The sequence below is a fragment of the Nyctereutes procyonoides genome, unplaced genomic scaffold, assembly GCF_905146905.1.
Source record: "Nyctereutes procyonoides isolate TBG_1078 unplaced genomic scaffold, NYPRO_anot_genome, whole genome shotgun sequence".
Lineage (NCBI taxonomy): Eukaryota > Metazoa > Chordata > Mammalia > Carnivora > Canidae > Nyctereutes > Nyctereutes procyonoides.
The window spans coordinates 67,587,601-67,600,023 of record NW_026575146.1 but is presented as its reverse complement, the minus strand read 5'-3'; positions in this window follow the sequence as shown (position 1 = coordinate 67,600,023).

The following is a 12,423-nucleotide window of genomic DNA, read 5'->3' as shown; positions in this document are numbered from 1 at the left end:
ACATCTTGACCCTACCCCAAAATGCATTTTTTAAAAAAATCAACTTATTGATTTTGTTGTAGGTATAATTTACCTACAACAGAAGATACCTGTTGGAAGCATGCAACTAATGGGTTTTGACAAATGTATGCATCTGTGTAATCAACACCACAATTAAGCTATTCCAAGGATGTATTTTAATAAGAAATAAAAAGTGTGAGGCACAGATAAGGACTGACTGCTTGACTAAGGTTGACCCCACCCCACAACTGTCATCTCCAGGAAGGGTCATGTTTCTCTCTCTCCTTGCTAACATAGTCTAGCACAGGGTGGACTTACAGTGACTATTTGTAGGATATATTATCTAATGGAAGAATCTCCATGCAGGCTCTTGTAGAAAAACAAACAAACATTGTGGGGGAGGAAAGATAATTTTCTCTCTACCTTTTGGAATTCTTGGCTGAAATCCCTGTAATGAAGGACAGAAGAACTAGAGTAAAACAAAAGTTATTTATGTGTACACCCAATGTACACGTGGGAGACACCTAGAGAAAAGTAAATGCTGGAGTTGGCCCAGGATTCAGGCTTGCATTCCATCCCAACAGGGAGAGGCACGGGAGATGGGGGCCTTTTTGGAAAGAGTAAATGATTTTTTGGAAAGGAGGTTTGGTGGTTTGTGATGGTTTGTTTGTCTGGGTGTAGTGTCTGCCTCTGGTCACCCCTCCTGCCAGTCTTTCCTGGTGGATGAAACTCCCAGGCGGGGCTAATGACATGAAACTCTTGTCATGCACCTGTACTGTAGGTGCATGAGGGGCTTAGAGAATGGCCCTCCCTGCATTTGCTCTTCTCCAACGGCCTGCAGCTCAAGAAAACCCAAATCCCACAGTGATGTATTTCGGGGGGTGGCATGTTCTGCTATCCACCAACATCGTATCTGTATCTTTCTCATCGCAATGGTCCCAGGGCATGGCACATTGGTTTACCAGAGCAGGCTTTCAACAAATATTTGTTGAGTGAATAAGTAAAAGGATGGAGGAGAATATGGTGAGGACATGGAATCTTTATGTCACTGGCCACTTCTGGTGTGAAGATGTGGGGCTTTCTAGACTCCATGAGGCTCAGAGGCAACTTTGTGCCCTTGTGCAAAGATGCTATCAAGGACAACACAAGGATGTGCTTGAACCTCTGATGGGGACCCCAGCCTCTCCATCCCTCACCGAGACTGGCTGCACACAGTAGATCCAGCCTTTCCCTCCTTGGGGCTCTGTTTCCTTAGCAACCCAGACAAACACAATCTGTTACCATGGAAACTGCTGCTAGGCTGAGGAGGTGTCAGTGGCTGAAAATCAGCAGAGAGAACATCAGAGCATAGAATATTCTGGAATCTTGTATTAAACTGTTTAAAATCCCAGCCTGGAATTCACTAGTTTCTCATTCATTATTTGTGAATAAATAAAAATATGGATTCTTCTCTTGTGCATTGATGATGAGGATACAAAATGGTGCAGCTGCCATGGAAAACAGTCTGGTGGTTCCTCAAAAAAATCAAGCATGGAATTACCATATGATCCAGCAATTTTGCTTCTAGGTCCATTCCCCAAAGAATCAAAAGCAGGTTCTCAAAGACAGACTTGGGCACCAATGTTCACGCAGCATTATTCACAATAGCCCAAGGTGGAAGCAGCCCAACGTCCATCAACAGATGATGGATAAGTAAAATGTGGTGTGTGCACACAGTGGAATGTTATTCAGCCTCAAAAAGCAGGAAACTTCTGGCACATGCCACAATGTGGATGAGCCTGAGGACATGATGATGTGTGAAATAAGCCAGTCACAAAAAGCCATGTACCGTATGAGTCCAGTTACATGAGGTACTTGGAATAGTCAAAATCAGAAAGAGGGAGAGCTGGGTAGTGGGTTCCCCAGGATGGGGGAGCAGTGATGGTTAGTGCTTAACGAGGACACAATTTCTGTTTTGCAAGATGAAGAGAATTCTATACATGGGTAGTGGTGATGGTTGTTTCATCACAGAATGTACTTAACTCCATTGAATTGTACACTTGAAGTGGTCAAGATGGCATATTTTATGTTATGTGCATTCACCTCAACTTAAAAAAATAAATATAAAAGATGTTAAGCAGGTGTTTCCATCTCTCTGAGACTTTGCTAGTCAAACTCCTTGTGTGTAAAATCAGAGTATCAATTGGTCCTACCTTGTAAGGCAATAGAAAACATCATTGAATGCATGGTCCAGCAACTTATAAACAAGAATTTGATGAAAGGTGGCTAGTGGACTAGTTATAGCAGGCTTACTTTGGAGAATCTTCCCCAAAGACGAAGATTCCACTCATCACAGGCTGTTTATCATTCAGCACTGTGTATCCTGCCCCCACTTGGTTTCTTTAGCAATGGCTTCCCCCACCCCACCACATTACCAGGTCGTCTTCCAGCACTGGGGTTGTACCAGCTGTTCATGTACATTCACAGGCTTCCGGTTTGGAACTAGAACATGGTTGCAAGGAGCATCCCTACCAGGTGAACTCTATGGGCTCTGGAAGCCACATGGCTTCCATTCAAACCCCAGCCCTGCCATTGGCTAGCAGCATCATATTCGAGAGACTGTCCAACCTTTCTGTGCCTCCATCCCCTCATGTCTAAATTTGGGACAATAATATCACCTACCTTAGAGGACTGATATTGTCTGTGGGTGTCCAGCACAACAGACACTCACTGCAAGCAGAACAAAGGCACTAAATGCATACTCAATATTCTTGGAAGGTGTCTGTTTTTTTGATGATCTGATTAATATCAGATCTGATATTCTCTGATTAATATCAGGATCTCCGAATAACTGTGAGCTCTGTGAAGGCAGAGGGTATCTGTTTTGATGGATCCATGCAAACCCAGTGCCCGGTTCTGCATCTGACTCATAGGAGAAATTTAATCAGCAGCACTAGGATCATTATTAATAATTTGTTAATAAATTTGTTAACAAACCTGCAAGTTTTATGAAGCCTTGCATGATGCAGCTACCTTGGCCTCCCTTGCACATGCCCAGCGTGTTTTTGCCTTGGGACCTTTGTACCTGATATTCTCTCTGCCTGGATTTTTCTTCCCCCAGAGAGTCTCATGTTTACTGTTTGTCTTCTGCTCAGTACCACAGCTTTAACACACATCGAAGACAGCCCTTGTAACACCTTCCAGTTCTCTGCTTTACTTTTCTTCACAGGTCTGGTGAGCTTCTGAGGTTGTATTAACACCATTAGTTAATTAATTAATTAATTCGTTCATTGTCTCCCTTGTACCAGGGGAGGGAGGCTCATTGTATTCCTTGCCGTTGCCCCAAGGTCTAGTGTGAGCCTGTCTCCTAGAAGATACTCAACATCTTTCTTAAGTCAAGGGCCAAGATTTATTTTTTTGGGGGGGGGGCAAGCTTTTAGAACAGACAAATGTGTGTCCCACCAGAACAAAGCACAGGGTAGCAGAGGCTACGCTTGGTCTGCCTCACATTTATTCTCTACCCCTAGACAAGGGCTTGGCATACGGAAAACAGACAACCGATGGATCCTGAACACGGATAATGCTGTTAGAACTGGAGGTTGCTGGAGATGCAGGACTTCTAATTGACCCTCAGAGCCCCTCACGTGTGGTTTTGTTCTTGTGCAGACCCCATCCAAAGGCACCTGATGATGTGCCTGGAGCACTGCAGGGCTGGTTGCAGAGCTGAGCTCCTTCTGAATCCCTGTCCCCATCCCTCCCATGCCCACCACCCTGTCTCAGTGAGATTATCAACCCTGTGGTCTGCTCCCACTCCAGATTGCTCATCGCCCCTAGCAACAGAGGGAGGCTTAGCCCGTCACCATGGAAACTGCAGCTGAGCGGAGAAGGGGAGGGTGGGGAAGGAGCTCAGAGAGCCTGGGAAACTAGAAGGTCCCTGTGAGGAACCCTGAGCTGACACACAGTAGGCCTTCCTTAAACAGTTATTGACAGAACAAAAGACGCTCAAGGCAGCCTCCTCCCCATTGCCCTTTTTTCTTTAAGTTTTATTTATTTATGATAGTCACACAGAGAGAGAGAGAGAGAGAGAGAGAGAGAGGCAGAGACACAGGCAGAGGGAGAAGCAGGCTCCATGCAGGGAGCCCGATGTGGGATTCGATCCCAGGTCTCCAGGATCGAGCCCTGAGCCAAAGGCAGGCGCCAAACCGCTGCACCACCCAGGGATCCCCCCATTGCCCATTTTTATCTGCAGGGATAGAATAAACCCCTTTGCTGGGCAGATACTCTTTCATTGTTAGTGAAATTCAAAACCCTAACAGTTAAGTGTTCACATTTCCAGAGCACTGACCCAGAGCTACGGGCTTCCTAGGTACTGAAAGTCTGCTCCCCCCGCCCCTGATCCCCAGTGTGAGGGCGTTTTGAGGTGAGATCTTTGGGGTGATTAAGTCAGGGGGGTGCGGATCCCTCACAGTGGTATCAGTGCCCTCCTGAGAAGAGACAAGAGATGGGAAAGATGATCTCTCTCCCGCCACGTGAGGACACAGGCAGAGGGTAGCAAAATAGAGTCCTCAGCGGAACCAGACTGTCCTGGTACCCGATCTGGGGCTTCCCAGCCTGGAATTGGGGGAATACACTTGCGCTGTGAAAGCCCCCAGTCTGGGGTAGCTGATGGGGGCCGCCCTCACTCCGCACTCGGATGGGGCTGCTTCCCGCAACCCCCCATCCACAGCCGAGCCTTTCCGCACCGTTGCCACATCGCTGAAGATGAGAATGGTTGCCCTGGACACAGCCCCAAGTGGTCAGGGTCCCCAAGACCCATCCATTTGCAAACCATAGATGATTTAAATGCTAGCCATCTGTTTTGCAAATTATTTCCTGGGATGGCATCTTGTGCCAGTGTCCCTAGCTTTCTTCCCAAGCGTTATGTCCGTTATGTCCGTCCTTCTTGGGCCTCCCCCATTGCCCGTTCACAGCAGGTCTTTTGGGAGTATTCTTTATTTCTGCCTCCTTTTACCACAAAGAAATCTAGTCTAAAGTGCTGGGGCTTTTTTCTCCCTAACAGTAGAAGATCTTTTTGAATGAATGAAACGCATATGTTAAATATCTCACTTGTTTGCTGTTTTTATTTTGTTGAGGCTGTGGATTTTAAGTGGCAAATTATATCAGGCACCATTATAAAACAAAGATGCTGTCTCCTAAATTATGGCAAAAATGCTAAAATCTGAAAAAAAAAGTCTTAATGAGATCCATTCTTTTTTTTTTCTTGCACTTTTTATTTTGTTCTTGTCTTAGGATGTCACTATGATTTTTGGTGTCACTATATGATTTTGGGTATTTTACGTTCATTTTGCCTGCCAGCCTATCAAAGCTCACTGCAGTGCCTGACACGTATCAGGAAGTCAACAGCTTAAAGGAGTGAAGGAATGGATTTTGCTTTTGAAAAACTAGAGTTGTAATGTTTTATATTGTTTGGCTTTCTGTCTCCATCTCTATTATTTTTAAACTTGAATTATAACATAAACACGGTGCAGATCATTAGCCAGCCTGGTACTCACATCTCTTAGATACTGCTAAGATAAACACACAGATAATGCAGAATTTCACAGTATCAAAATTTACACAAGAATTTTGTCAAAAGACTAGTGCTTAAAATCACAGTGATGCCCTTTCATTTATTCTAAAACATCTTTTTATTTTAACATCTTTCCCATAATTTAGTAGATGGTAGCTTTCTTTTTACAACAGTGCCTAAAATAATTTATGATTTAAAAACCCATGGCCTCCAACGAACAAAACAAGGGGATTAGCTTTTTTGGTCCCTGCTGCAAGCACAGAAACTTGTTTTCAGTGTATAGGAACACACAGTTTTTTTTTTAATTTTTTATTTATTTATGATAGTCACAGAGAGAGAGAGAGAGAGAGAGATCGGCAGAGACACAGGCAGAGGGAGAAGCAGGCTCCATGCACCGGGAGCCCGACGTGGGATTCGATCCCGGGTCTCCAGGATCGCGCCCTGGGCCAAAGGCAGGCGCCAAACCGCTGCGCCACCCAGGGATCCCCAGGAACACACAGTTTAAGGATGAAAGCTCTACTACCAGATGTAAACATATCGAGCAATTTTCTTTTACAGAATAATGATATTGCAAAAGCATATATCATCTCTTAAAGAAAGATTGGCCCAAATGGTACCTCAATGATGATACTTAGATAATTCTGTAACAAATTAATGCATAAGTATTTTCTGAAAACAGAGGGCTTTATTTTTTCAGTCACAGCAACTTTTTTTAAGTATAAAAGAATTTCTTTGCATTTCCCCACCAATGACAATTAATACACTTTATAATGAGCTTGTTAAAACAAACAGGGATGTCTGGGTGGCTCAGTGGTTGAGCATCTGCCTTCAGATCAGGTCATCATCCTGGGGTCCAGGGATCGAGTCCCGCACTGGGCTCCCTGTGAGGAGCCTGCTTCTCCCTCTGCCTTTTCTCTGCCTCTCTCTGTGTGTCTCTCACGAATAAATAAATAAAATATTTTTTAAAAAATTAAAAAATAAAAAATAAAATCTTTTAAAAAAACAGAAACAAAAAACCGCAAGATATATTGGCTACCAAATCTGAGTAATGTAGAAAAAAAACTGAAAACTTGTATTGTTTTTACTTTTATAATTTCTTTTTTTTTTAATTTTTTTTAAATTTTATTTATGACAGGCACACAGTGAGAGAGAGAGAGGCAGAGACACAGGCAGAGGGAGAAGCAGGCTCCATGCACCGGGAGCCCGATGTGGGATTCGATCCCGGGTCTCCAGGATCGCGCCCTGGGCCAAAGGCAGGCGCCAAACCGCTGCGCCACCCAGGGATCCCACTTTTATAATTTCTTATGGTGAAAACCTTACTGCATTCTGTTACAGACATCTTGCACATGCATATTAGAAATTAACATTACATTTGAATAAACACAAAATATGAATCACAGCATTTCCAAAACACAAGGAATAATGTTGCATATTACCAAAACTAGGAAATGTAATGAGCAAAACCAGCACACCTTTTTCAGATCCCCAGCAAACTGAGCAAGAGCTTTTAGCTTCAGAAAAAAAAAAAAAAAAAAAAAGGATGCATGTCACTTTCCTAAAATGTCAAATGGCTGCAGAAGGTTTTTTTTTTTTTTAAATAAATGCACCGCAATATTTCAAAGTTTACTTTTAAGATTTGGAGTTTATTAAATATAACAACACATCTGGAAACGAAGTTGTAGAAATTGACATCTCACAGCTGGAAACACTTAGGAAAAAATATGTTTGCTTGTTTTTAGTTGAAAGTGTTAAGATTAACAGGGATAGCTACATGAAATGAGCCTGGAGGTTTATAAGCAATTCTTGAAGATTCAAAAAAGATGTTCCTCTAGAAAATGAGATCCCTTATTTTTTTCTGATGAAAAAATGCTATACCCTCTATTTATAAACATCCTATACACACTTCTTCTATAGAGCAGAAGCCCTAGCTCAAACTCCAGTGCAGCCGGTCTCCATCATCACCATCTCCCACTTTGCAAAATTCTTCTGTGTCCTAATGAGGATCTCGGATCTCAGGCCCTCCTGAACGAGGAGACATTAAGGCTAGATGCGTCCCCATCACCCTCCACTGAAACTTAGACCTCTGTGCAAAAACCACATTGTCCCCTCCCCCAGAAGAGGTTTCCTGCAGCTGCATGGTGGGAGGAAGGGGGAGAGGGTGCCTCAGGACACCCAGAGTTGGCACAGTGCACCCTGAGCAGCAGGAAGCAGACCCTCTGCCTACACCTGCCCCTCCCAGGTGAGATTGCTTTGCAGGGAAGGAATGAGAAGGGGCTGGTCAGGTCTTCCCTGATTCAGGAGATATCCCTGAGCTTCTCCTACCATGAACCTAGGGGACCCTGCCTGTAGGGCAGGCAGAGTGCTCTGGGAAGCTCTCACTTCATTCATTCATTCATTCATTCATTCACTCATTCATGCATGCAACTGATATTCACTGTTTTAAGCACTGGGCATACAGTGGTAGGCAAGACACAAAAGAGTCCCTGCTTTCACAGGGTTTAGACTCCAGTTGCTGACAGCAGAGAAACAAGTGAGAGTCCCGCCATGGAGAACAGACAGCAGGCAGATGTGATATTGTCTAGAGGGGCTACTTCAGCTAAGGTAGTTGGATGAGAGTGAGGATTTCTCCTGCCGACACTGGACTGCAGAGAAGAAGCCAGCCACGGGTGACTTCAGGCAGAGCAAGAGACTCGAGGAAGCACTGAACATGAAGTCTCAGAGGAAAGGAAGGATGTGCACATCTGAAGGGCAGTGAGAAAGGCCGGAGCACACGGAGAGCAGGGTACACTGGGGGGTGCTGCCAGATGGGCTGGAGAAATCGGCTGGAGCAGAGCCAACACTCTTATATTTATCAGATCCATGAGTTTAAAAACACATTGTTCTAAAATAAAGATCTTTCCCGTAAGATGGATACAAGGGCTGCAATCATTTTCTAGAGTTGCCATGACAAATCACTGCAGAGGAGGCGCTCAAACAATAACAAGTGTCTTCTCTAATGGATCCATCGAGTGTTGATGGGCTGATTGCCCCCAGGCCTCTGTCCTTGACTTCTAGATGCCGACCTCCCCCGTGTCCTTCTGCATGGGTTTGTGTCACATCTCCTCTTCTTGGAAAGACATGTACCCACTGGACTAGGTCCCACCCATGGCTTTGTTTTAACCTTAATCACCTCTTTAAAAGTCCTGTCTCCTAAGGCAGCCTCATCCTGAGATGCTGGGGGTCAGAGCTTCCACATAGGAGGTCCCAGCAGACACCCTTCTGCCATCACGGGCACAGCTGCCTTGCCTGGGGCAGTTGGGAGGTCGTTCAGACTCTGAGTATGTCCTGGCACCATGGGCAGGGCCCCCAGCCATGTGTGTGGAATGCATGGGTGAGTGGGGAGAGCAGGCAGTGATTTCTGACCATGGCAGAGAGAAACACAGTGGCAGGCCTTGCCTTTTGCACCTCTCTTGTCTAGGGGGTGCACCCGGTGGAGACTCAGCCCTCTTCTGCTCTGCCTCTACCCTGCTGGGCCACGGACACCACAGCAGGATGAGGGAGGAGGGCACAGCGGAGTGGATAGAGGGAGCCCCTAACACTGGGCTTTTTCAGAATCGAGGTTCAAATCCTCACCCAGGTACACAGGTAGCACTTAATAGATGCTGCTGAACGAGGACACATGTGCCTCTTACCCCAAGTGCATGGGAGCAGAGACGCGGGACCCTCCCTCTGGGAGCTGAGAGGAAGACAGGATGGTTTGCTCATGTCTTCTCTGTTCCTTGGAATTTATTGGCCAAATTAAGGCTTAAAATCTCAGAATGAAGCAGCTTTGACATTGACTGGGTGCCAGGCAGCTGTTTAGAACCACAAGGACAGTGGTCATTGTCACAGCAGCTGTGGGTGTGTCCGTGGCTGGCGGGGAAACTTCTGGAAGCTAAGCGGGGGTGGTGGGACAGGCGGGCTCACATGGGAGAGCTGCCACACAGCATGGTGCCCCCCCCACAATAATAATAATAATAACAACAGAGGCAGGAGGAAGCTCGGCTGAGGTGATGGATAATGGCGAGAGTTTCACACGTGTATGCTTATCCCCAAATCCATCAAGTCCTATCCAGGAATATGTGCAGATTTTCCCATGTCAAGAGGAAGAGGAGGGGGAAGGTGGCAGAGGCAGGCTAGCCTCCTGAGCATCCCTCGCCAGCCACCTGCTCCCAAATGACCACCTCCGATGCCCACGACAAAGTCCAGTGTCCCATCCTACAGAAGAAGAATCCTGAGTGTGAGATGCTCATATCATGCAGTGACGACACACCTTTATTATTATGTCGTATCAGAACATGGTGTGTGCATATTCACTCCCACTGCCACAAGGGCCACCTGAACCCTGAGATCCCCTTCCTTCTGCTCCTGCAGCCCTCCCCCCAGCTGCCCAGCCCCCTGTGCGTGGGAAGGATCGGGAACAGCGTCTGAGGCACTAAGGACCGGCCCCTATCCCCAGCAGCCCCCAGCTGGCCCAGCACAATGTGTCAATGAACTGTCCCACATGGACTGAGGTCTGCTATAAACAAAGACCTGGTAGGGATAGTGTCTAGAACCTTCCCATGCCCCCCTGCAGAGTGCTGCAGCCCCCCCTCCCCCACTGGGAGCTGGCACCCAGTCCTGCCGCAGCACTGGTGTGGGCTGGGAAAAATTCAGGGGTTTTTCTAGCTGGTTAAGCACATTCTCCAGGCAGCATTAAATCACATAGACTTAAAATGAAATAAATTACATCCAAAACAAATGTGTCCTTTCTTAATTATATTCCCAGGGTCTGTGTTCTTGAGGCTATTTCTGTGGATGGTCACTGTGTGGTGGGGACACCATGTGATGGTCGGGCCCGTCTCGTCTCACTGCTCATCACCTGGTCTGAAAGCAAAGGCAGCCTCAGCACAGAAGCCCGGGGTGTCTGGGTTACAATAAACATCCTGTTTTTCAAAGCCAGATGGCAGGTGGTCGGCTGACCCCCACACTATGTGATTGGCCACCTTGACCAGAATACCCAGGTTCCCAATCTCTACCCATGTTCGCCCTGCCACTTGCTCTCCAGCCACACTGGTCACTTCGCTGGTCCCAAAGCAGGGCAAGTATCCAGCCTCAGGACTTTGCAAAGTGTAGTTTCATCTGTCCGGACTGTTCTCCTTGATTTTCCCATGACTCGCTCCCACCCTCCCTCCAGTGAGGTTCAAATATTACCACCTCCAGGAAGCCCTCCCTGACCACCCACTCTAAAATACTGCTCTCTGTATCTTGTCCATCCTAGCACTCACCACCACCTGAAACCTTAACTTTATATTCAACTCAAGACCCCCTGCTAGAATACGAGCTGTAGGGAACCGGGCTCTGTGGGTTGGTTCTTTGCTGCCCCCATCACCCTTTAGAGCCTGCCACAGAGTATGCTCTCAGCAAATGTTGTTTGAGGGAATGGATGGTAGCATGAATCATGAGGGAATAGAAAGCTGCTTCTGCTCCTCATCATCTCTCAGCTCCAGGAGGGCAGACATGAGCTTCCTTTTTGCTCATCACCTGATTCTCAACTGTCCTGTGGTGGAGGAGTTGGGGGGGGGGGTGCTCCATCAATATTTCTGATCAGTTAGTATTCTGGCAACATGAATCCCTGGTGTTTAGAAGATACTCAGGACTTCTACCCATGACCACAGAGGCTCCTGATGCCTATTCTCCCCCTCTGCAGGGGCGCTGCAGATGGTGATGCATTTCAACATGCACAAAATGTGCACAGAGCCTCAGATGTGGATGCAGACTCTGTGGTGCACAGCAGGCCCTCCCCACCCTCCTTATCCTGAAGGATGCGGAGCTCAGCCTGTTGCCATGGAACCTGCAGCCTGTGTGGGAGCCAGCAGCTGTGGAAGATGCAGGGAGGGCCATAGAGAGTGGAACCTTCCAGGCCTTGCAGTAAGATGGTGGGTTCAGGCCTCCAACCTCATCCAGGGCTTTCACCTGCCCAGCACCCCTTTCAGACCTCCTCTCACGTTGGCCATCCAGAATTCTGTCTCCGTCCCTCCTCTCAGTCTTTACCCTGGACACCCCACTCTCTCTTGTTCATATTTCTTGGGCCTCATAACACCTACCCAGCATGAGTCCACTGCCCACTCCACTAGCCCCCTTCAGTGTTTTTATTGTGTGAAAAAAAAACACACCAAAAATTTACCCTAGTGGTTGGTCGTCTTTTGTGTACAGCTCGGTGGTAATAAATATATTCATACTCTTGTGCAACCATCACCACCAACCATCCACAGAACTCTTCATCTTGCAGAACTGAGACTCTGTCCTGGTTGAACACCTTCCCCACCACCCGGCTTCCTGTCTCTGTAAATCTGACTCCTCCAGGGACCTCATAGAAGTGGAACCACAGTGTTTGTCTATTTGTGACTGGCTTATTTCACTACCACATTGGCCTCAAAGTCCATTCACATTGTAGCACATGTCAAAATGTCCCTTTTAAGGCTGAATAATATTCCATTATGTACACACACACACAACACACACTCAAACACACATTTTGTTTATTCATTCATCAATGGACACTTGGGTTGCTTCCACTTTTTTGTTGCTATGAACATGGATGTGCAAATATCATTTTGAGACTGTGCATTCAATGCTTTGGGGTATATATCCTAAATTGGGATGACCGGATCATAGCATAATTCTATTTTTAATTTTTTAAGGAGCTGCCATACAGTTTTCCACAGCTTTTCCAAGGCACAGCAGCTGTGCCCCTTAGCCCCCCAGTGTAACCACAATAAATAACTTGGCTAAGATGGATTTCCAGGTCTGACATTTGCCATGGGAGTATCCATGGTACCTTTTAGGGAAACTTGCCTGTGTGCACTCTTTCCATG